We start from the raw sequence: 23898 nt of genomic DNA, 5'->3' as shown, positions 1-23898 counted from the left end.
TCCGATTTCAGAAAATTGGATTTCAGTGGTTTTCTTTTATGACCTCCTGACTAGTACATACAACACAAGCCTTCCTGTACTCTTTGAATCACTCAAGTGCAGGATTCACACTCATCTTTAAATCGTCATTGTTTTTGAAGTCAGGCTGTTACTCCTTTCCGTTGTGGTTTGCCTGCTTGTAAGAGCTGTGTGCTGAAGCTTGTGGTTAATCTCACTTCACAGTTATAAAGTCGAAAGTAGAGGAACTCCACGAATTCAAACTCTGTCTTTAATCCAGAGGATAGCTTTAAGGTTACTTAAGATAGTAGCAGTTTTAGTTAGTGTGTTTGAGTTCCTTCTAAATTGTCTTCAGAGGAATCACCTGCTGAGATTTCCCTAGGCCAGCCCCAAACAGGGTTGCTACCATCCCTCTCCATTTAATGTCCAGCAAAAACTTTTCATTATTGCTTATTAAAAGCACAGAGAATAGCATATAAAGTGATTTGTAGATACATTCATTCCTAATTTACTATTTTAGTTATTGATAAACTGTTTTATCCTGCCAATTGAATTAAACGGATTTGAGGTTCATATTTTTCCTTTATGTCAATCATGGTGGAACTCCTGAGAAAGATAGCAAAAGGGGGGAAATGACTTTACTGCCCAGTTCGCTAAAGTCTGCACACTAGACTACCTAACTCTAAAGAGGTGAGAGGAGATGGACTGAAAGAGGAGGAAAGGAGTGAATAGTCTGAAATTTAATAACCACACTCAAATGAATAGTTTTATTAGTACTTCAGGAAAGGGGGCAGTGTAAGACCCATCCTTGAACAGTCAATGGGTGAGCAAAATGCCCTACATGCATACACTGCAACATTATTCCACTTCTTAAAAGAATATCCTGGAGCTGGAGCCATGATTCCACAGTCATCAGTAAGGAGTATGGCTTGGGGAAGACAAGTTCTCACACTGCTTCAGGTTCCTCACTACCACCTGTAACTCCAGCTTCAGGAGATCCAAGGCCTCTAGCATCTGCACATACCTGCACAAACACAGATAATTTAAAATAATAAATAAAAATATAAAAACAAATCTTAAAAATACTGTCTTTTTTAAAAAAGGAAATTTTGACATATGCTAGAACATGATGAACTGTGAAGACATTGTACTAAGTGAAGTAAGCCAAAAAGAACAAATGCTCTGTGGTCCTATTTGTATGGTCCCAGCTCCAGAACTTAAATGTTGTTAAACTTGAGAGAGGAGTATTTTTAATACTAGTGAGATCAAAAGGTCTAGATACCTTTTCCTACTTATTAATGTCCTTGGGAGAATCATTTGACTTTGTTTTCTTCCACTGTAAAATGTGAATTCAATACAACAGATCTCTCTCCCTTTCCCCCTGTTCTGTGTCTCAATGGTAGATTGTATTGTGCTGGTAGATCCTTAGTAGCTCAGAAGAGATCATATAGTTAGTTAACACCTTGCAAAACTGCAACAAAAGTGAGTTAACTGAATTTAATAATAGCTAACAGCTGCCACCTATGGCCCGCTTGTCACTGTGCTGAATTTAATGTGTTATCTCACTTAGCCATCACGGGAGTCCTGTGAATTACTTTGTTGTGTTTACAGTAATGAGACTGGAGCTCAAAGCTACACCAATAAGTGACAGAAGCTCCTTAAGATCCTCATCCAGTTTTTTAAATCACTATAAAAATGGTATTTTGTGTTAGTAACTGCAGGGTCACTTTTGAGACCCAGAGTAAAGATCTTTGCTGAGTGATGCTAAGGTAGGATGATAAACTTTTAAGCAATTTTTTGGAATAATCTCTTCCTATTTTGTTTCTTTAAAGAGAGGGTGTCTAGCTACATATTCCAACCTGAGCCCAAATTCACAGTCTTCTTGCCTTAGGTTCCTGGGTAGTAGGTGCCACTAGCAAGGCAAACTTTAGGATTTGTTTGAGACAGGATCTCATCATGTAGCCTTGTTTGCCCTGGAACTGCTATTATTAGTCTTTGAACTCAGAGATTCTCCTGCCTCTCCCTCATGAGTGCTGGGATTAAAGGTGTGTGGTGCCATGCCTGCCCCTAATTTTTAGGATCTTTCTCCCTTTTTCCCTGTCCCTTGTCTCTCATCTCTCTGACTCTTTTTTGAAATGCTGGATATTAGACGCATGCTAGGTAAACACTCGGACACTGAGTTATAGCATACACAACTCACTTTATTCTTAAGAGAGCTTTGCTGTTGTTTTGACTTCTAAACTCCACATAACTAGTATTGCTTTGGATATATTTATTAAACATTTACAGTGCTGCTTAGCTCATCATCATTAGAAACATCCATGGGCTTAATACATTTGTTGTTGCTGCTTACTGCAAACGTCCTCAACGTGGGGACTGCGACTTGTCTTCAGACATTAATGAGCTCCCGGAAGGAAAGGTGAAAATATGGAGTGATAAACAAAGACTTTCAAATCAGATTCTCAGCCTGTGGTCTTAGAAGAACAGTGCTAATCTTTTCTAAAGGGAAGTGTTATTTCTAAGACCTGATGGTGTACACCTTAACTGATAGGAGCAATTCAAGCAGTAGCAGGTTTATTATAAATAGCAAAGACTAACTGGAGTGACTGAAAGGTTCAGAAAGATAGCTAGGAGCCAGGATGGTAGCTGTGCCTGCAGATGCTATAGCTAGCTACTCTGGAAGTTGACACGGGAGAATCTTGAAATTGAGGCCAGCTTCAGCAATGTAGTGAGACTCGTGCCTCATAAAGGGTGGGGTCAGATTTAATAGTCCCAAGTAAAGACTTATACAAGCATAACTTGAGCTTAAGGGAAAGGATTCATGAACATTTAGGCAAGTGATCAGTAGTCAGGATAGGGCTTGCCCTTTAGAGGATTTCTGTTCTCCTTTTTTTTACTTGGTTAGTCAAATGATGTGTTTAGAAACCAAGTAACAAATCTTAGGAGACTTGAGTCAAAGGATAAATAGGCCACAGTGACATTACAAAAACTTCCTGTCACATGCAAATCAAAACAACCTTGAGATTCCACCTCACATCACTCAGAATGGCTAAGATCAAAAATTCAGGCGACAGCAGATGCTGGCGAGGATGTGGAGAAAGAGGAACACTCCTTCATTGCTGGTGGGATTGCAAGCTTGTACAACCACTCTGGAAGTCAGTCTGGAGGTTCCTCAGAAAATTGGACATAGTACTACCGGAAGATCCAGCAATACCTCTCCTGGGCTTATACCCAGAAGAAGTTCCAACTGATAATAAGAACACATGCTCCACTATGTTCATAGCAGCCTTATTTATAATAGCCAGAAGCTGGAAAGAACCCATATGTCATCCCTCAACAGAAGAATGGATACAGAAAATGTGGTACATTTACATAATGGAGTACTACTCAGCTATTAAAAACAATGAATTTATGAAATTCTTGAACAAATGGATGTATCTGGAGGATATCATTCTTAGTGAGGTAACCCAATCACAAAAGAAATCATTAGATATGCACTCACTGATAAGTGGATATTAGCCCAGAAACATAGAATACCCAAGATACAATTTGCAAAACACAAGAAAATCAAGAAGAGGAAAGACCAACGGGTGGATACTTCATTCCTCCTTAGAATAGGGAACAAAATACACATGGAAGGAGTTACAGAGACAAAGTTTAGAGCTAAGACGAAAGGATAGACTACCCAGAGGCTACCCCACCCGGGGATCCATCCCATAATCAGCCACCAAACCCAGACACTATTGCATATGCCAGCAAGATTTTGCTGAAGGGACCCTGGTATAGCTGTCTTATATGAGGCTATGCACTGGCAAATACAGAAGTGGATGCTCACAGTCATCTATAAGATGGAACACAGGGCCCCCAATGGAGAAGCTAGAGAAAGTACCCAAGGATCTGAAGGGGTCTGCAACCCTATAGGTGGAACAACAATATGAACTAACCAGTACCCCCAGAGCTTGTGTCTCCAGCTGTATATGTAGCAGAAATGGCCTAGTCGGCCATCATTGGGAAGAGAGGCCCCTTGGTATTGCAAACTTTATATGCCCCAGTACAGGGGAACGCCAAGGCCAAGAAGTAGGAGTGGGTGGGTAGGGAAGCAGGGCAGGGGGAGGGTATAGGGAACTTTCGGGATAACATTTGAAATGTATATAAAGAAAATATCTAATAAAAAAATAAAATAAAATAAAAACCTTCCTGTCAGAGAAAACTCATGGCCTTTACAGTGTGGCTTTTGATGATTTTGTAGACTCTGTGACTCTCAATTGTGATATATATGTTTGAGATATATATCACAGAATAGTCTGTGTATCAGTTTTACTGATAATCATGCCATTATTGTTGCATTAATGTCTCCACTTACCACTGAATAAAACTCACCAAATGTGTTATTTTTGACCTATTAACAGAAGAATGTTAAGTAATCAGGTTAAGCTGGGTCTAGTGGTGCATAACTGCTACTGTAGCACCCAGGAGATAAGGACAGGAAGATCAGGAATTTGAGGCCATCCTCCACTACATAATGAGTTACAGGCTAACCTGGGCTACATAAGATTCTATCTCAAGAAAAAAAGTTACTATTATTATAAATATGAATTAATTCTACTGGGATCAGGAGATATGAACAACCCAAGAGAATCACCTGATCGAACTTCAAGAGTTGTGGGTCAGGGCTGAGGAGATAACCCAGTCAGTAAAGCATTTGAGTACCTGAGCTGAATCCTCAGAATCCACATAAAAATGCCAGGCCTGGCAGTGTACTGGAAAAATGGAAAAGATCCTAGGAAGATCCCTAGGACTCAGGTCATCCAGGCCAGTCAGTGAGAGACACTGTCTCAAAAGTACTGGAGGGAGGTCCCTGAAAATGACACACAGGGTTGCTCTCTGCCTCCACATGTATGTCATACATGTGCACACACACAAACATATACATAATATTTTTAAAGAATTTTGAGCCAAGAGAGATAGCTCAGTGGTTAAGAACACTTGCTGCTTTTGCAGGGACCTGAATTTAGTTCCCAACACCCATATTAGGCAGCTCACAACCAAGTGTAACTCCAGCTCCAGGGGATCTGATACCCTGTTTTAGATTCCATGCTCACCTATATACACAACACACACATAAAGAAAAATAAGTCTTAAATAAAAAACTCTTGAATCAGTCTGATCAAAATGAAAAAAAAAATTTCTGTCCCCTGTAAAAGCCCACATATGCTTTTTAATAAAACAAACTCTTGGGCTGGTGAGATGGCTCAGTGGGTAAGAGCACCCGACTGCTCTTCCGAAGGTCCAGAGTTCTAATCCCAGCAACCACATGGTGGCTCACAACCATCCGTAACGAGATCTGGCACCCTGTTCTGGAGTGTCTGAAGACAGCTACAGTGTACTTACATGTAATAAATAAATAAAATCTTTAAAAAAAAAAAAAAAAACCTCTTAAAATTCTGAAAAAACTGAAGGGATCCATCTACCTCTAGCAGGTGAGTGCTGGGACTAGAGGTGTGCTCCACCACATCTGGCTTTTTTTTTTTTTTTCAATATTTAGTTAGTGTGTGTATGTGTTTATACGCATGCATGTAGGTGCCCTTAGAAGTCAGAAAGGATGTTGGATCCCTTGGAGCTGGAATACAAGTGTCTTGTAGCCAGTAATGTGGGTGCTAAGAATTGAACTCTGGTCCTTTGTGGAAGCAGTAAGAGAGCTTAACCATTGAGCCATCTCCAACCCAAGGTTACTTTTAAAAATGATTCCATTATGAAAACCTCTACTCAGAAGTCTAGGAACTTACATATTTAAGTCATTTCTTGGTTTGCTAATGAGGGTTTTTGTTGTTGTTCTTCTTTTAGCTTTTTATCCTTGAACTAAAATATGTATATTTCTTTTCTTGATTGAGTGTATGGATTTGAATTACTGACTTTACATCAATGGTCTCTAAAAGTTCAAGGTCTACAGTAGTGAAGCATATTGAAATTATCCAACATATAACATTGACTTTCATGACCTTGGTTTTTTTTCCCAGGGGGAGGTGGCTGTTTTCAGGTGTGTTTTTTGTTTTTGTTTTTTAAGACTTATTTATTTATTTTATGTATGTGACTACACTGTAGCTGTCTTCAGACACACCAGAAAAGGTCATTAGATCTCATTAAAGATGGATGTGAGCCACCATGTGGTTGCTGGGAATTGAACTCAGGACCTCTGGAAGAGCAATTAGTGTTCCTAACCACTGAGCCATCTCTCCAGCCCCATGTTTTCTGGTTTTGAGACAGGGCTTTGCTGTGTAGCTCAAGCTGCCTAGAACTCATGATCCTCCTGCCAACATTTGCTCTTGTAATTTGGTGATGTTGAGTTTTTTTGTTTTGTTTGTTTTAACTTTTCAGTTCCTCTTTCTGGTTGTCCAGCTGATTTCATATGCTCTTTTCCAGGCTTAAGTTTTCATCGTAAACACCTTGAGTGCTTGTTAAAACACAAATTGCTGGTTTCTGAACTTGTAGGCTAGAGAGTTGCTCTTCTAACAAGTTCCTAAATGATGCTCATGACGTTAGTGTATGCCACACTTTGGCAGCCACTACTTTATATTTTTCAGAGGCAGATTTGGAAAAGCATTTGATGTAGTAAGTAATTAGAAAAAAAAAATAGTGACGTAATTTGGACAGAAATACATGGCTTGTTTCTGGTAGAAAGGAAACCTAGAACAGCATTTGCTGTTGCTGATCCAATCTCTATGAAGCTACATGTGCGTAAAAGCTTTGATGTGGGGCTGGAGAGATGGCTCAGTGGCTAAGAGCATTGACTGCTCTTCTAGAGGTCCTGAGTTCAATTCCCAGCAACCACATGGTGGCTCACAACCATCTATAATGAGATCCGATGCCCTCTTCTGGTGTGTGTGAAGACAGCTACAGTGCACTCATGTACATAAAATAAATAACTCTTAAAAAAAAAAAAAGAAGATACCTTTTTTAAAAAGCTTTGATGTATGTGCATGTTTGTGATCATATGTGCATGTGTCTGCTCATAGATGTACATGTGGACTCTTAACTGCTAAGCCATACATAAGCCTGTTTTTAAAGCCTACTTTTATAATCTTGTCTTTTGAGTGTTTTTATATTCATACACTAACACCACAACATTTGCTTAAAGATTTAGTTGATGTTTTGATATATGCTTTGGCAGGGCCTACCTCCTTGTTTTTTATTGTTAATTTATTGTTTATGGTTCCCAGGTTTTGTTTAGTTTTTTGGAGGGGTACAGGTTGTCAGAAAATTTTGTTTTGTTTTTAACAAAGTGTCACTATGTAGGCTGTCCTGAAACTCACTATGTAGATCAAGGTGATCTTGAACTCAGATCTGTCTGCCTCTAACTTCTGAGTGCTGGGATTAAAGGTGTGTGCCACCAAGCCTGGTTATCAAGACCTTTTCTAATTAGTCAAACATGTATGTCACAAATGTAACTAAACTTTTCATATTTTCTTTTTTATCATTTTAATTACATGTGTGCATGTGTGTGTGTGTGTGTGTGAGTGTAGGTGAACCATATTGGGAAGGTCCTTCTAGTATGTGGGTCTTAGGTATTGAATGAGGTCATCAGGTACCTTAGCCTGTTGAGCTGTCTAACAGGGGCTGTGTCTATTTTTTTTAATCAGACATCCTTGTTCTTTGTTTCTAATATAGATTTTATTTTTAAGTTTGATTTTCTCACCTTCTATAGGATAATGGTTATATTATCTATAAGTGAGTTCTGTCTCTTTGAAAATAATTCTTAAATTGCTTTGACTGGGGCCACTAGTTAAATATTGCAATGCTTGTCTTTTTTCCTCTTGTAAATGGAATGCTTCTTATGTTTAGTAAACAGTATGATTATGCTACAAGTTCCTGCATATACTGCTTAACATGTTGATAATATTTCATTGCAACTAATTTGCAAAGATTTTTATGATTTAGTTTAATTTTGTTGAATACTTTTTGGTTGGTTTGTTGTTGTTATTGTTGTGTTTTCAAGACAGAGTTTTGCTGTGTAGCCTTGACTGTCCTGGAACTCACTCTTTAGACCAGGCTGGCATTGAACTCACAGAGATCCATCTTCCTCTACCTTCCAAATGCTATGGTTAAAGGTGTCTGCCAACTTCCCCACCCCACAAACCAAAAATACACACACACACACACACACACACACACACACACACACGGCTTTTACGTTCCCTTTATTAGTAATAGAGTAGCATGGAGTGGCTACAGCTAACAAATTCATACGGTTTTTATGATTATTTCTGATTCTTGAAGAGTCTTGTTATTTTTTAAAGTTATGAAATTAGTTTACATTCAGTAAGTCTTTTTTAGTGTTATGGCCTACAAATAAGAACAAGTTACCAGAGAGCTGTTGGGAGCTTTCAAAGGTACTTTTCTGTTTTCATTATTGATAGTATGTTTGTGTGGCTTTATCTACACTTGGTTTTGTTTGCAGTCTGTGGAGCAATAATTAGTCTAGAAGGTAGGGCAGACATAAGCTCTGAACTTTGGCCTTGGAATTATGCTTACCCAAGTTAACTGAACTGTAGGTTTGCACAGGGAAGATGAACTGGAATGGAGGGTTTCTGTACTCAAGATTTCTGTTTGATAAAGAGTAGGTAGTTTTTCTGAATTATTGCTACTTAACATCTCTTCTTCTAAAATTGAGCAATTTTTCTAGACTTATACTAAGAAGCCACTTCTCAAAGCTGAAATGATTAAAGATGTCAGTCTCTGTGTCCAAGAGTTGTTGGACCTTGGGAATAACAAAGATGCTCTAACTTTCATAAATTGTCATGGACACTTCTCTTTGGTCTCTCTAATAAATTTGAATATACTAATACATATATATCTAAAATGTCATACATTTACTATATGTTAACTGCATTGGGGCTAATAGAGAACGATACAGGTACTGTCAATCAATTTGTCGTTAACCATATGGTTTCTAGATTTCTAAAAAATAATTAATATCCCAACTGTTTGCAGATAAAATTAGTTAGCTGGTTTCTGTTAAATAAGGAAGGATGTTGCCACCCATACTCAATTATGTTTAACTTGAAGAAATATGCTAAAAACATTAAGGACATTTTAGACTTTCCTATGATTTGGAATAAATATAGCTAGTGATTTATAAATAGATTATCAGTGTTACATACTAGACATCAAATTTGATCCACCCCCTTTTCAAATGTTGTATGGATTTAGTAAGTTGGTTTTCTATGTTAATCTGTTTTTAGAGGGATGTGACCCTTCTTTCAGTAACCAGGCATGTTACATTAGTTACAGCTGATAAAGTAACAAGATCTGGAGCCTTGAATCATCCTCTAGGAAAGAGAAACCAGTGTTAACCAACTCGAACAGTTTAGGTCTCAGTGCATAGATGTAGAATTATCTTTTTATATGAGCTAAATAATCCATTTTGTTGCATGTATTAGATTCAATGGCTGCCTGATTTTATAAGACTATAGAGTTTGAATGAAATGATTCACAAGAGAGTTTGTAATTTTGCAAACATGAATGTTTGAAAATACACTTCATATTTATTGATCCAAGGCTTACATATATACCCACAAACCATAATAGTGTACTTTATACCTGAATGTTTTACTTTTGGATTATAATTATATTGACTATCTTTTGTAGTGATTTTTGTTAAAAAAAAAAAAAAGCACTTAATACATCTTGAAGCGTCCTTTGTCCCCAGGAAAAGGCTGTTGGGGCTTATGAGCTCAGCATCTTCTCATGCATCTTATTTCTGTTATATTTTGAATTTTATGTAATAAAAATCAGTTGATATCCATGAGGGCCAATTAAATAAGATTATTTCTGACTTTACTGATTTAAAACAAGTATTGCTTGTAACAGAAGGCGTGAGACCACTTCTTCAATACCCTCTTCCATTTCATGCCTTTTTGATTACAGTTTATCTTAAGTGTTAATATCCCTAGTTCTCGTGAACATTTAAAATAATCCCGTTATTATATCTTTTTTTTTTTTTTTTTTTTTAGAACCATCAGTCTGGGAACTTGTAGGTGGAATTATAATTTGATTGAGAATGGCCCTAGAGGCTTGAATGCTTGGTCACCAGGAAGTGTTTGAAAGGGTTAAAGGAATTAGGTGTGCCCTTGTGTCACTGGGGGTTAGCTTTGAGGTTTCAAAAGCACACATCAGGCCCAGTCACTCTTTCTGTCTCTCTCTCTGTCTATCTGTGTGTGTGTGTGTCTGCCTGTGGATCAGGATGAGCTTTCAGCTACTCCAACTCCATGCCTGCTGTGCTTGTCACCATGCACCCTGCCATGATGATAATGAACCACTCTCCGAAAGAAACTATACTCAAGCCTCAAGTAAAATGCTTTCTTTTATATAAGAGTTGCCATGGGCCTGGTGTATCTTCACAGCAATAGAACACTAAGACGAAAGTGATGTGAATTCTCAATGTAATTTTCATTTTTAAAATATTTTTGATTAGCTGGGTGGTAGTGGCACACATCTTTAATTCCAGCAGTCAGAAGACAGAGGTAGGCAGATCTTTGTGAGTTTGAAGCCAGCCTGCTCTATAGAGCAAGTTCCAGAACAGCCAGAGCTATACAGAGAAACTCTGTCTCAAAACACAGGATAGAACAAAACAAAATTTATTTTATTTTATGGTTATAAATATGGGTATTTTACATTCATGTATGTGTACTTTGTGCATGCCTGGCACTCACACAGCACAGAAAAAGACATTAGATTCTCCTGAACTGGAGTTACAGAAGGTTGTAAGCCACCATGAGGGTGCTAGAAATTGCATCCAGGTCCTCTAAAAGGGCAGCCAATGCTTCTAACCCCTGAGCTCTCTCTTCATCTGTCTCTCTCCCTTGCTTTAGATAGGTTCTCATGTGGCTCTGGCTGGCCTCAACATCACAGAGATCTGCCTTCCAAGTCCTATAATTTGCCACCATGCCCAGCACAAATTTTTCTTACTTTTTTTCTGTATATGTATTTACACCTGCATGAGTTTATATGCATCCACTTGTGTGTGGGTACCTTAGGAAGCCAGAGGGAGTCCCAGGAACTGGAGTTACAGGTGGATATGAGTCACCATAAAGGTGCTGGGAACAGAACCTGAGTCCCCTGTAAAAGCAGTAAGGGCTTTTAACTACTGAGTCATTTCTCCAGCCCCCCTTAAAACATTTTGTGTGTGTGTCTGTGTGTATATGTACATGTGAATATAGGTGCTGAGGAGGCTGGAAGAAGTAATGGATCCCCTGAAAGCTGGAATTATAGGCAGCTGTAAGCCACCCACTGTAGTAGGTTCTGGAGGCTGACAGCTTTGAAAATCTGTTGTTAAAGAGTCAGTCCAAGAGGCTGGAATAACAACATAATCCCTCATGTGCTGCATAAGGACAGAAAGCCTTACACTCTCTGCTAGTACCTATACTTAATAGAGTATAGAAAGGACTTGAAGTAATCCAAAGTAAGCCCTGTCTGCTTCACCAGGGTGCTGAGCTCTAGGTATTTCACCAGCATCATACTCTAGGCAGAGTGATTCACATGACATGGGTTTTATACTGTTTAAGAGAATGAGCTATAAAGGGAAGCTGCTTTGATTGCTTCCTCTTCTTCTTCCTCTTCCTCCTCCTCCTCCTTCTTTCTCTTCCTCTTCTTCCTCTTCCCAGCTTGATTATTAGCTTCATGGGCTAATGGCTATTTATAGCTTTCCATGTTATCACTCTGTATAAGTAGAATGCAGTTCTTTAGTTTCTAAGTTAAACACACATGAGAACCATCCTAGTGGATATGGTGATCTTTTACACAAATAATAATCTTCTGACTGTGTCAGTTACTAAGTTCAAGAACTGCACAGGAGACATGTTAACCCCAAGCCCAAGTGAGAAAAAAAGCAACTTTCACATACTCAAAAGTTAGTGGTTGTACCTTACTAACACCAAGAAATATGACAAGCTGAGACTGTGCAAGATAAACCACATATTTATATAATTTAGTGGGTTCTGACCAAATGAATTTAAAGAGTATAGTTTATTTTTCAGACTTAAAAAAAATGGAAGATTTAAACTTACTATTTGGATTATCTTTAAGTATTACAAACAATTGTTTTAATTGTATTTCTGTATTGCTTATGTCTTTAAAATACCTGAGTATACCTACTGGATCTGGCTATTCACTCCTGTGACTCTCAGTCTTGAGCATGGTAGTCTGATACACCCACACAACTGGAATGTTCTCTCTTTGTCCTCTAGGTTCAGTGAGATCCTGTCTCAAGGGAATAAAATGAGAACTGGTAGAGTGGGACCTCTTGTGTCCACAGGACTGCTCACCTGGGCATGTGCTCACATACCACGAGTAAAACCAAAAAAGCCTTATGCACATAAACACTTGTAGTTTACTTCCACTCTGTCATCTACTTACCTAAAAAGGAACTTGCTCTTGGTAATTATTTTAAGTTGAAGTGGCCTTCTTAGTAAAGAAAATACTGATTACTTCTTGTTATTTGCAGATGATACATATTTTTGTTATAGAAAAGTCAGAAAACATTGTTTCTCTTTCATTCAAAAAACAAAAACAAAAAAGTATTTCTCATGATAGGTGTGGTGGCACATGCCTTTAATCCCAGCACTCAGAAAGTAGAGGCAGGTGGATCTCGGTGAGTTCAAGGCCAGCCTGGTCTACATAGTGAGATCCAGGACAGCAAGAACTATATAGTGAGACCCTGACTCAAAAAAAACCAAAACAATGAAAAAGCATTATTCCTATTCTTATTTTCTAAAGCTATTTACTGTTAAGTCTTTTTCTGTGTGTGTATATGTATTTTCTATGTGGGTGTTATATTGTATATATGTGTGTATACGTGTGTGTCAGTGTGTAGAGGTCAAAGATTCATGCTGGGTATCTTCCTCTATCATTTTTCACTTTATTTCGGTAATATTTATTACTGAGGACTAAACCCAGAGCCTGTACTTGTTACGTAAGCCTCTACTATTGAGCTAAATCTCCAACCTTTGTACCTCATTTGATGAGACAGGATCTCTCACTGGGTCTGGAGCTCACTGGTTAGCCAGCAAGTCCCCTCACCACCTGTCTTCCTCCAGGAAAGATTAAAGATGTATGTGCTGCCACACTCCACTGCAGGTGGTACTGTGGGAGAGCCCAGCCCATTGTGGGTGGTACCATCCTTGGGCTGGTGGTCCTGGGTTCTATAAGAAGCAGAGAGCAATATGAGCTAACCAGTACCCCCCAGAGCTCGTGACTCTAGCTGCATATGTATCAGAAGATGGCCTAGTCGGCCATCAGTGGAAAGAGAGGCCCATTGGTCGTGCAAACTTTATATGCCTCAGTATAGGGGAACTCCAGTGCCAAGAAGTGGGAGTGGGTGGGTAGAGGAGTCGGGGGGAGGGTATGGGGGACTTTGGGGATATGGAAATGTAAATGAAGAAAATACGCAATAAAAAAATTAAAAAAAAAAAAAGAAGAAGAAGCAGAGAGCAAGCCATGGAGACCGAGCCAATAAGCAGCACTCCTCCATGGCCTCTGCGTAAGCTCCTGCCTCCAGTTCCAGCCCTGACTTCCTTGGATAATGAAAGGTGACATAGAAGTATCAGAAGACTAAGCCCTGAAGTTTCCCGTGGTATTGTCTTACTAGTGATACAAAAATTTTAAATAATACTAGTTTGTATTGCCAGTGATCTTATGAAATTAGAATTTCTTAACTATTTATTGTAAACAATGAATACATGTCTCTAACTTTTTAGAGAATGTCACTTAAAGCCGGGCAGTGGTGGTGCACTTGGGAGGCAGAGGCAGGCAGATTTCTGAGTTCGAGGCCAGCCTGGTCTACAGAGTGAGTTCCAGGACAGCCAGGGCTACACAGAGAAACCCTGTCTCAAAAAACCAAAACAAAAAAAGAAAAAATTCTTGAACCTATAGTTTCTTTCCATCTTTGAGACATGGGAGTATTGTGTAAGAGAAAAGACAAGTATGTTTCTTAAAGCTGTATTTGAAGGTCACCAACAGATCTAACTATCCCTAAGGACCAGGCTATGGAAAGTTTACAGGTGTGTGTGTGTGTTGGGGGGAGGGGGTGATAATTACAAAGCAGCAAAAGGAAAGCCCAGGTATATGCAAGCTCCATTAGTGTCAGTTGCCCGTCTTTGTTTTAAATCCACCTGCTTTCAGGGAGTGTGTTTATGGGCAGGAGAGGCTTTTCAGGTAAAGTCTCACTTTGGCAGTGGCAGCAGTCCTGCACTGCTGTACAGAGGGTGAGTTCAGCACCTTGTCGATCCTATCTCTACCCACAGCTCATCTCTTTTACATAGTAAAACCTTTGTTCAACAGAATGGGCCTCTGTGATTGGCCTGTCAAACTGCTGTTAGAAATTGAAAGTCCCTGATAAGGAGTCTAAAGGTCAAAGTGAATGGTGTGGGGTCACTGTTGCTTTCAGGGCATCAGTTTTTGACCTGTTAGAATGGGAAATTGAATTGCAGCCCAGCTTCAGCCTTTTAGCTCCTGAGAAAAATTACTATTTCTACAGTCAGCAGAAACAAGGGGAAAAAAGTCTCTCAAGAGTGTTTCTTGGGGCTAAAGAAGATAGCTCAGCCATTAAGAATGGTACATGCAGACAAAACAGTCATATTCGTAAAATAAAAATAAAATCTTACTCTTAAAAGAGTGGGTTGGTTTTTTTTAAGTTAAGTTGGGAGGTACTAGAAATTTCAGACTTCAGAGATTGTTAATGTAGGAATGTGGCTACATGCCACATTCTCGGTTACTGTGAGATAACAGACAACAAATAAAAGGCAACTAGTTTAGTTTTAGAACAGAAAATCAGTTAGGTGACATTCATGTAGTTCATTTATTAACATGTGTTTTTTTTTATTATTTAAGTTGCAGTTTTATGTGAATGGGTGTTTTGCCTGAGTGTTTATTTCTGTATCAGTTGTATGCCTGGTGCCAGCAGAGCCTGGAAAAAGGATCTCCTAGACATGGAATTACAGATTTTGTTTGTGAACTTGTGAATCATCATGTAGAACCCAGGTCCTCTGGAAGAGCACACCCAGTACCCCTAACTGCTGACCCATCCCTCCTGACTCCTAGGATCTTCTTTTGACGTGATAGGAGCAAAACAATAGGAAAGGTGAATAATAGTTCCATTTCTTACGAGAGCTATTAAAATAGGCTCTTTCTAAACAATTTTTATAAACTTTAGAGTTCAAATTAACTACATAGGACCCCTTGTTCATAAATCACTCAGAATTTGAAGATAACACTAGAGGATTAAACCAAGTGTGAACTATCTACACCACCAGACCTTATATGACTCCATAAACCCATGAAATTGTCTGATTTTAAATGCATAGAATTAATGAGAGCTCTGTTATTTATCCCTCAGTGTACTCCCAAACCCCTGCTTTATCTTTCTGTTTTTTGTTTAGTTTACTACTGTGAGGGAAGGGCAGACACACATGCTGCAGTACCAGTGTAAAAGTCAGGGGACAGTTTGTGGAGTTGGCTTTCTTCATTCACTTCTTTGTGGGTTCCAGGAATTAAACTCAGATTGCCGGTAATTTTAATCTACTGAGCCATCTCATTGGTACCATATTAGCTTTTAAGTACAGGCTGACCTTGAACTCCCAAGTAGCTTGAATTAGAGATCCTCTTGTACCAGCCTCCCACATGTCTAGCTCACATGTGCGTACCACTGTGGCTGCCTTTTCTTTTCTTTCTTTTTTCTTAAAATTTCTCTTCTGAGCTATATAGTGAAACCCTATCTCAAAAAGAAAGGAAAGAAGGAAAAGAAATAGAAGATTTTTCCCTAGCCATTAAACAACAAAATCAGTCAATCAGTCAGTGATAAAAATCTAAGTTCTATAAGCACATTAGACTTAGGACAGAATAGGTAAAGAATACAAGTGAGCTTTGCCCTCTCTTGGCTCTTTGTGGGATACATGATGGAGGAAGCTGTCAACCAGAAGACTACCTACCGGACCAAGTGGTGGTGGTGGCGCACGCCTTTAATCCCAGCACTCGGGAGGTAGAGGTAGGCAGATTTCTGAGTTCCAGGCCAGCCTGGTCTACAGAGTGAGTTTCAGGACAGCCAGGGCTACACAGAGAAACCCTGTCTCGAAGGGAAAAAAAAAAAAGACTACCGGATAACTCTCCACTGTTAGTTCCTGGTGTTTCTGACGTTTTCAACTTGGTGACTCCCAAGTTGAAAACCTGTTTATTCTAGTTCCCAGGAGACAAAACTGCTGAACATTTTACCCTGTTAACCTGGGCAGCTCTTTGTCTCTGCTTGAGGTGTGGCAGGCAGTCCTGGCAAGTGAGTTGCATGCAAGGTATTCATAGCATTGCTTTAGGCATGACTGTGCCAGATTTATGTATGATAGAGATCTTTAGCTCTGTGCTGGAGATTATACCACCATTCAGGATGGAATAAAATTGAGCATTAGTTGTTCTGGTGGCTGTCAAGGATGCTAAGTTGATAGTTTTGCTTTTGGTGTCTTTTCCCATGACGAAGTTACCGACCTACTGCTGTGAGCTAAGCGTAGGACTGAGTTGCCTTCTATCTTTAATAGGGTGAGCATATCTTGTCTAAATATAGTAAGGTGGACTTGGCTACTAGTACTATACGAGACAGTAGAATGACCTTCACTGGTCTTCCTCACTAGTGTTACATTTATATTTAAGGAAATAGAAACACTCTAACAATACAAGATTCAAAAGGTAAAAAATTGTGTACTAGATGAAAATAAAATATAAAAGCCTACTTATAAAAGAATATAGGCAAGCCAGGTATGGAGGTATACACTTGTATTTATAGCTACTTGGGAAATTGAAATAGATCACAATTCAAAGCTAGCCTTGGTATCAAAGAGAGACCCTTGTTTCTAAATGAAAGTACGAAAAACAAGCCAAAGTTATTTTTATATGAAAATATACCCAGCTCATGATTTATTGTTTCTGTTTTATTAACCAAAAGTTAACAACTATTGAAATGCAAAAAATAAACCATAAGCTTCATGGACCTTAGGTCTTGCACAGTGATGATTTGAACTTTACAATCCGCTTTGTAGAAAACTATGGCTTACTAGGAAGACTCTTTTTTGTGTGTGTTTTCTCGCCAAGCATGTGAGATATCATGTAGATATCACCAACCCTGCCTATTTAACAGAAAAAACTCAGACACAGAAATAAACTGACTTTACTAGGAGACTAAGTGAATCAATATTACAACCAGTGATGGTGATTTCCCTATGCCTTGTTTTAGCTTATATGGCGTTCTTTTACTTTCTTTTTAAATGAATAATATTTTTTACATTATATGTGAATGAGTGTTTTGTCCACATATATGTCTGTGCACCGTGTGCATGCCTGGTGCCCAAGGAGACCAGAAGAGGGCATTGGAACTGAAGTTACAAATGGTTGTGAGCTACCATATGGGTTTGGGGAATTGAACCTGGATCCTCTGGAAGAACAGCCAGTGCTCTTAAACTGCTCAACCATCTCTCTAGCCCCTTACTCTTTTTAGAGTATAAAACTACCTCCATAGTCTTTCTATAATGATTATTCCTATGAAAGAAATCCCCCCTTCCTATCCTGTTATTATTGTTGTTTAATTGATAACAGAGAAGAAAAGGATTCTATTTACAGCAAATTTTCCAGTGGAAGCATGAAGCCAGTGAACACATTAACCATTTGGTGTCTTAAACAATATGGAGTCCCATATAGCTTCTGAACAATCTTGCTTGTCGGGCAGCCTGACCCATTTTGATCTCTATAGGATTCTTTACAGGTTACACTTCTTTTGCTTTGAAAAGCTTAGCAGGTTTTTTTTTTTTTCATGTTTAATTGCCATAGAAATATAATGATCTCATCTTGGACTGAGGGTGTACTTTCTTTGTTGTTTTGTTTATTTATTTTTACTTACTCACATCTCCACTCACTGCCCCCTTCCTGGCCACCTCCTCCTACAATCTTTCTCCCATCCTCCTTCCTCTTCTCCTCTTAAGCAGGTGGGGACTCCCCTGAGTATGCCCCCATCCTGGTGCTTCCTCTCACACTGAGGCCAGTCAAGGCAGCCCAGCTAATAGAACACACCCCACATACAGGCAACAGCTTTTGGGACAGCTCCCGTTCCAGTTGTTCAGGACCCACATGAAGGTCAAGCTGCACATCTGCTGCATGGGAGTGGGAGGCCTAGGTCCAGCCCGTGTATGTTCTTTGATTGGTAGTTCAGACTCTGAGAGCTCCAAGGGTCCAGGTTAGTTGACTCTGTTGGTCTTCCCATGGTGTTCATATTCCCTTCCGGACCTGCAATCCTTCCTCCTATTCTTCCCTAAGAATTCCCAAGCTCCATCCACAATTTATTTGGCTGTGGGTATCTGCATGTGTCTGAGTCAGCTGCTAGGTAGAGCCTCACAGAGGACAACATGCTCCTGTCTGCAAGCATAACAGACTATCATTAGTAGTGTTGAGGACTGACGCCTGCCCGAGGGATGGTTCTCAAATTGGGCTGGTTATTGATTGGCCATTCCCTGAGAGAGTAATTTTAAGATTCTCAGTAATAATCTCCTGAACTCAAACTTAATGAGCGTTTTCATAGTGTTACATGAAGGAACTGAGCTCTACATTAACTTACTCCATATTAGAGACTTTACTAATGACACGAAAACTGTGAGATTGTAGTACATTTTTTATAAATTGCTTCTGTGCATGCCACAGTGGACATGTAGAAGTTGGAGGACAACTTTCCCGAGTCGCTTCTCCCCTTCTACCATAAGGTCCTGGGAATACAACTCAGGTCATCGGGCGGGGAGGCGAGTACCTCTGCCTGCTGAGAAGTCTTGATTACCTCAGGTTCTGGTTTTTGTTTTGTTTTATTTTGTTTTTCTGTCTACATCTACATGTTTCTCTGAAGTAAGTGAAGTACTCATCATCTTCCAGAGAAAATGTCTAAGACAACAAAACTGACTCAAAGGAATCTGATAGCCATATGTCCTGGCATTAGAAAGCCCTGACTCCAGCCTAGTGATGCACACCTGTAACTAGCACTGCAGAGGCCAAGGCAGGTGGGTCTTGAGTTAAAGGTCAACCTGGGCTACATTAACACAGTAAGGCTTCTCTAAAAACCAAAAACAAAACAACACTAGCTAATTAAGTAACTCCTGTGTACTGCTTCCTGTAAGTCAATAGAAATGGGATCTGAGAACTGGAAGTCTCACTTGCAGAGATATTTTGGGTTGTCGGTGCTGAGCTACTTTTTAAATGGCTGTGTTCTGAAAGGAACAGACACCTCGTTTTTTCATCCTATTTCACTCATAGCATCATAAGTGTCACAATCTCGTTTACAGAAGAGGAACAGGAAGCAAACTTTCTCAACTTTATAATATTGGCAGCTTTTCTGTAATTAGATATAAATTGGATCAGATCTTATTCTCTAGACATACCGTTCTTTCTGTGGATACCCTGTGGTTGTGTTTTATGTCAGTTCTTTGTTCTCCCTCATTCTAGAGATGGAGATATTGACTTACTGAAAACTATCTTCCTATGGTATTCCTAACACTGGGCAGTTTACCTGAGGGTCCTACATGTTGACACGTTTACTGTTCCTTGGTTGTCAGCTCACAATTAACACACTAGTACAGAACTTAGCTAAACTACCATTCATTTAACTAAAGCCTATCAGTATACTGTCATATCCGCTAAAGTCAGTAGGAAGGAGGAAAGTCCTTTGTGTAAAAGCATTCTCCCCAGCTGTTCTTCCTTGATGCTGGAAGTCTGGTACCTGGCAGGAAATGATATAGACATGTGTGATAACAAAGTGCCATGAGGAAGAATTACTTGTAAGGCCAGTGGATTGTCTGAATTGATGAGCTTGTCAGCTGGCAGATAGGAACAGGCAAGTTTGATTTCAAATGTGAGGTTTAACAAAGTATAACTTAGTGGGGAGAGGAAATTAAGAAAAGTTAGGACAAAGGCAGGTAGTATAAGAGTTAATAGCCATGTAAATAGACTTTTTTTTTAATCCTTGTGTGAAAGGCTTAAAGCATTGGTATTTGTTCAAGACCAAAGGGCCTGTCAAGAGGGACAAAGAAAATATTTTTTATGAGTAGAAGGAATTTGTGCATATCAAAGCATTTCTGTCTGGCTTTCCTTACAACTGGAATTTCTTCATGAAATAAATTTTCCATTGTACCAGAAAATGAACTAGAGAGTAAGTACCTCATATCCATCTACTCTGCATTCTCCAGCTTTAGACCACTCTTCTGTCTTACCTAAGATACCAAAGTCATAGCTATCTCCCATTTGAAGCCTCACCCATTGTCCAGCCTGTTTCCTCTACTGTAGTTAGAAGAGTCCTTCTGTAAATGTAAACTCTGGCTTTCTGCTATGCTCAAGATAAGCCCAAATTCCTTGGCAAACCGTACAGGATCCTTGTACTGCTTACCTTCTTACCCCCACCCCCACCCCTGTGTTTACAGCAGCCCCATTCCACATTTTAACTAGAACAATAGAGTTGAATTTGGTTTCTATCTCTCCAGGGAAGATTATCTAGCTGATCCGGAGGACAGTTCTACCCCTGTCCCCTTCTCTAGAAGGGCAGTGATATATTTCACTGATTATTAATTAACCTTTTGCCTTAATAGCCTCTCTGTCAGAGAGCCCTTCTCTGACCATGGTTATTTGACACTTTTAGCAGTTGAACCAGTAGGGTTTTTTCCCCAGCACATTTACACCACCTGATATTTTATTGACTTGTCTCATCCTACCTCCATCCCACAAGTCTGTCAGTAATTTGAATTTATGTTTATTGCTATGTTACCAGTACCTAGAACAGTAATTTGCTGCACGATATATTCTTGATAAGTATTTTTAATGAAACCTATGATATATTCTTTTTAACATTTATTTTGTTTTATCTCTGTGGATATTTTTGCCAGCACTTAGTCTGTGCACCACTTACAAGCCCAGTGTTCTCAGAGGTACCACAAGAAGTCATTGGATCCCCTAAAGTTAGAGATGGTTGTGAGCCACCATGTGGGTTCTGGAAATCAAACCCAGGTCCTCTAGAAAAGCAGCTGGTGCTCTTGACCACTGAGCCACCTCTCCAGGCCCTGTGTTGTTTTTGCTGTTTGTGTGTGTGTGTGTGTGATGCATTCTTGAAAAATAATTTTAAACCACACTTTCAGAGGCAACTGCAGCACTTTAAAATATATATATTGATAGCTGGTCATGGTGCCACTACTCTCGAGGCATAAACAGGCAGATCTGTGAGTTTAAGAACAGCTTGGTCCATATAGTGAATTCCAGGCCAGAACTACATACTGAGACCCCAGTCTCAAAAACACTGTCGTGTATTTTGCTGATTTAGGATCTTTGGGATAGGTCCTGACAACCACACTTCAAGGTTACTGCTAGATTATATAACTACAGAAAGATTAGCCCTTTCCTGCCTTCCTTTTAATGTGTTGCATTAGACCTAAGGTCTCTATATAGTTGGCTATCTTTGGTTTCCCTGATGCAGTTTTCTGCTCTACTTGATAGTTTCACTAGAAGGAAAGTGTAGTTTTGAACTATATGGAAGTAGCAGGGTGATTAGGTCAGCTGTTTCGTTTTAACCTAGCACATTTATACAAACCTATATATGGCATTCCTTTGTCAAAGAAGTGGAAAAGTGATGATCTGTAAGGCCTGTGGAAGGTTCTGGAATCTGAACAAGAGATTTCTAAGTCTTTTGTAGTCAGCTTTCCCAGAAGACAGATGTAGGGCAGTAACCCATACAACACACCCAGCTTCTCAGAAAAGGAAGTTCAAGAAAGACCACAACGTAGGACTTTGCAAGTCAGTTGAAAGTGTTTTGAGTTGAAGGAGATTTTAAAGTGTACCTCAGTCTTTGGCATCCCTCTTACTGTTTTCAAATCATGTTTTTTTTAACTATATATGCATTACCCTAGGCACACTATGAAGCAATATGATAACCTTCCTACAGTATCTTTATGCAAAAGAAAACAGTATAGACCTAAAATATTCATCAAACTAAACAAATGAAATTGAACACACATAAAACATAAGGCAGTAGAGCAGATCAACAGTTGTATTATCTTCATTTTTTTAATCTGAGTTTTTCTGCATATAATAAGCTATATAAGTGAGAACAAGTGGGGAGGTGACAGGAAAATTTAAACAGTAAGTTCTGCCCCATCTATTCTCCCACAAGGATGGGGTAGCTCTACCTAAGAGTTAAATGGTATTGTTGGCAAAGAGCCTCAGTCACTTATATAAAAACACATGGCCAGGGGCTAGAGAGATGATTTAGCCAGTAAGAGCACTGGCTGATCTTGTAGAAGTCCTGGGTTCAATTCTCAGCACCCACATGGCAGCTCACAGCCATCTGTAACCTTAGTTCTAGAGGATCTGACAGCTTCTTTTGCTTTGTGTCAAGCCTGAGGCACATATGCAGTACACATGCATGCATGCATGCATACATACATACATACATGCATGCATTCATGCATGCATACATAATACATGCATGCATTCATGCATACAAAATAGTTATAAACATAAAAATACAAATTTTTAAAAGAAAAAGACAAGGGCAGCTTTAGTTCTTCCTTGTTTGACTAGTAGACATGCTGATGGAAGGCATCTTGGACAGATAGGCAATAAACACAGGCATTAACCTAAAAACTTTGCATTTTTCTGCCCTGTGGGTAGTAATTGTTGGTTTCTTCACAGCTCACTTTCCCTACAGCCCCACCCCTCACTGCAGAGAAAAACTTGTTGACCACAGCTCCACTTTTCAAGTCTTGCACAAAGGCAGATGTCTCTAAAATGTCGCTTACGCAAACCATGTGTTTGTGTGCTTCACTGTTCCCACGGGGCCGGTTCCTTCAGAGCCCTGCTTAGTTTCCTTCCTTCCTTCCTTCCTCTCGCCTTCTCTTTTTCCTTCTTTAAAAACTGAAAACACATTAAAACTTTAATTTCCTTTATAAAAAGAGGGGGAAAAAAAACACAGCCTGCCTGACAACCATGTCTGTTCTTCCCATTTTTTAATACGCATAGGTTTATTTTTTTTAACCTAGTTTTTCTTAAGCAGAAGTTCAGATATTTCGTCACACAGCCACTTCCCTGTTTTTCCCTGGTTCTGGTATTATCATTTGGTTTAGGGTTATGAGTTAACAAAAGGACATTGTATCTTATCAGCACTCTTGTCAGTAAGGCCTTGCTTATTTTTTAACTTGTTTTTGTTTAATTATGTGTATGTGTGTGAGTCTGTGTGCATGTGTACAGGTCCTCAGAGTCCAGAAGAAAGTAGACTATCCTGGAGCTAAAGTTACACACAATTGTAAGCTGCCTGACATAGGTGGTGAGAATTGAAACCATGTCCTCTGGAAGAGTAAGTGCTCTTAGTCACTGAGCTATCTCTGCATCCCACCAACAACTTTTAGCTTTAAAACTAAGATACTGGCTGTGTGGTGGTGGTGCATGCTTTTAATCCCAGAACTTGGGAGGCAGAGGCAGATGGATCTTTCAGTTTGAGGCCAGCCTGGTTTACAGAGTGAGTTCCAGAACAGCCAGTGCTACACAAAGAAACCCTATCTCAGAAAAAAAAAATATATATAATATGTATAGAATTGTTAAATTTCTTAACATTTAAAACTGCTATTATATTACCTTTTGAAGACACATTACTATGCCCATCCCAGGATAGCCATATTTTAAACAATAAAATAAGAATAAATTGTATCCATATATCTATAACTTAGGCAGGAGATGGTGGAGAAAGAAAGGGGATGCAGGAGCAAGAAAAGTGGATAAGGAGGTGGTGGGCACATGCACTCAAAGCAGATAAACGGTATCTGTGTAAATGTGGCTGTGGAGCCCAATGTTTGGTACAGT

The 23898-nt window shown here is 39.3% G+C and overlaps 1 protein-coding gene across 6 annotated transcripts in view; it reads left to right on the top strand.

Annotated features, from left to right (window-relative positions):
* Ssh2 (slingshot protein phosphatase 2) overlaps window positions 1-23898 on the top strand; it is a 244798-nt gene that overhangs the window by 137782 nt on the left and 83118 nt on the right. The gene's annotated exons all lie outside the window — the stretch shown is intronic.

Source organism: Mus caroli, unplaced genomic scaffold, assembly GCF_978045245.1.
Source record: "Mus caroli unplaced genomic scaffold, Mus_caroli_1 scaffold_13, whole genome shotgun sequence".
NCBI lineage: Eukaryota > Metazoa > Chordata > Mammalia > Rodentia > Muridae > Mus > Mus caroli.
Note: the sequence above shows the minus strand (reverse complement) of the source record. Positions and strands in the feature narration are given on the sequence as shown.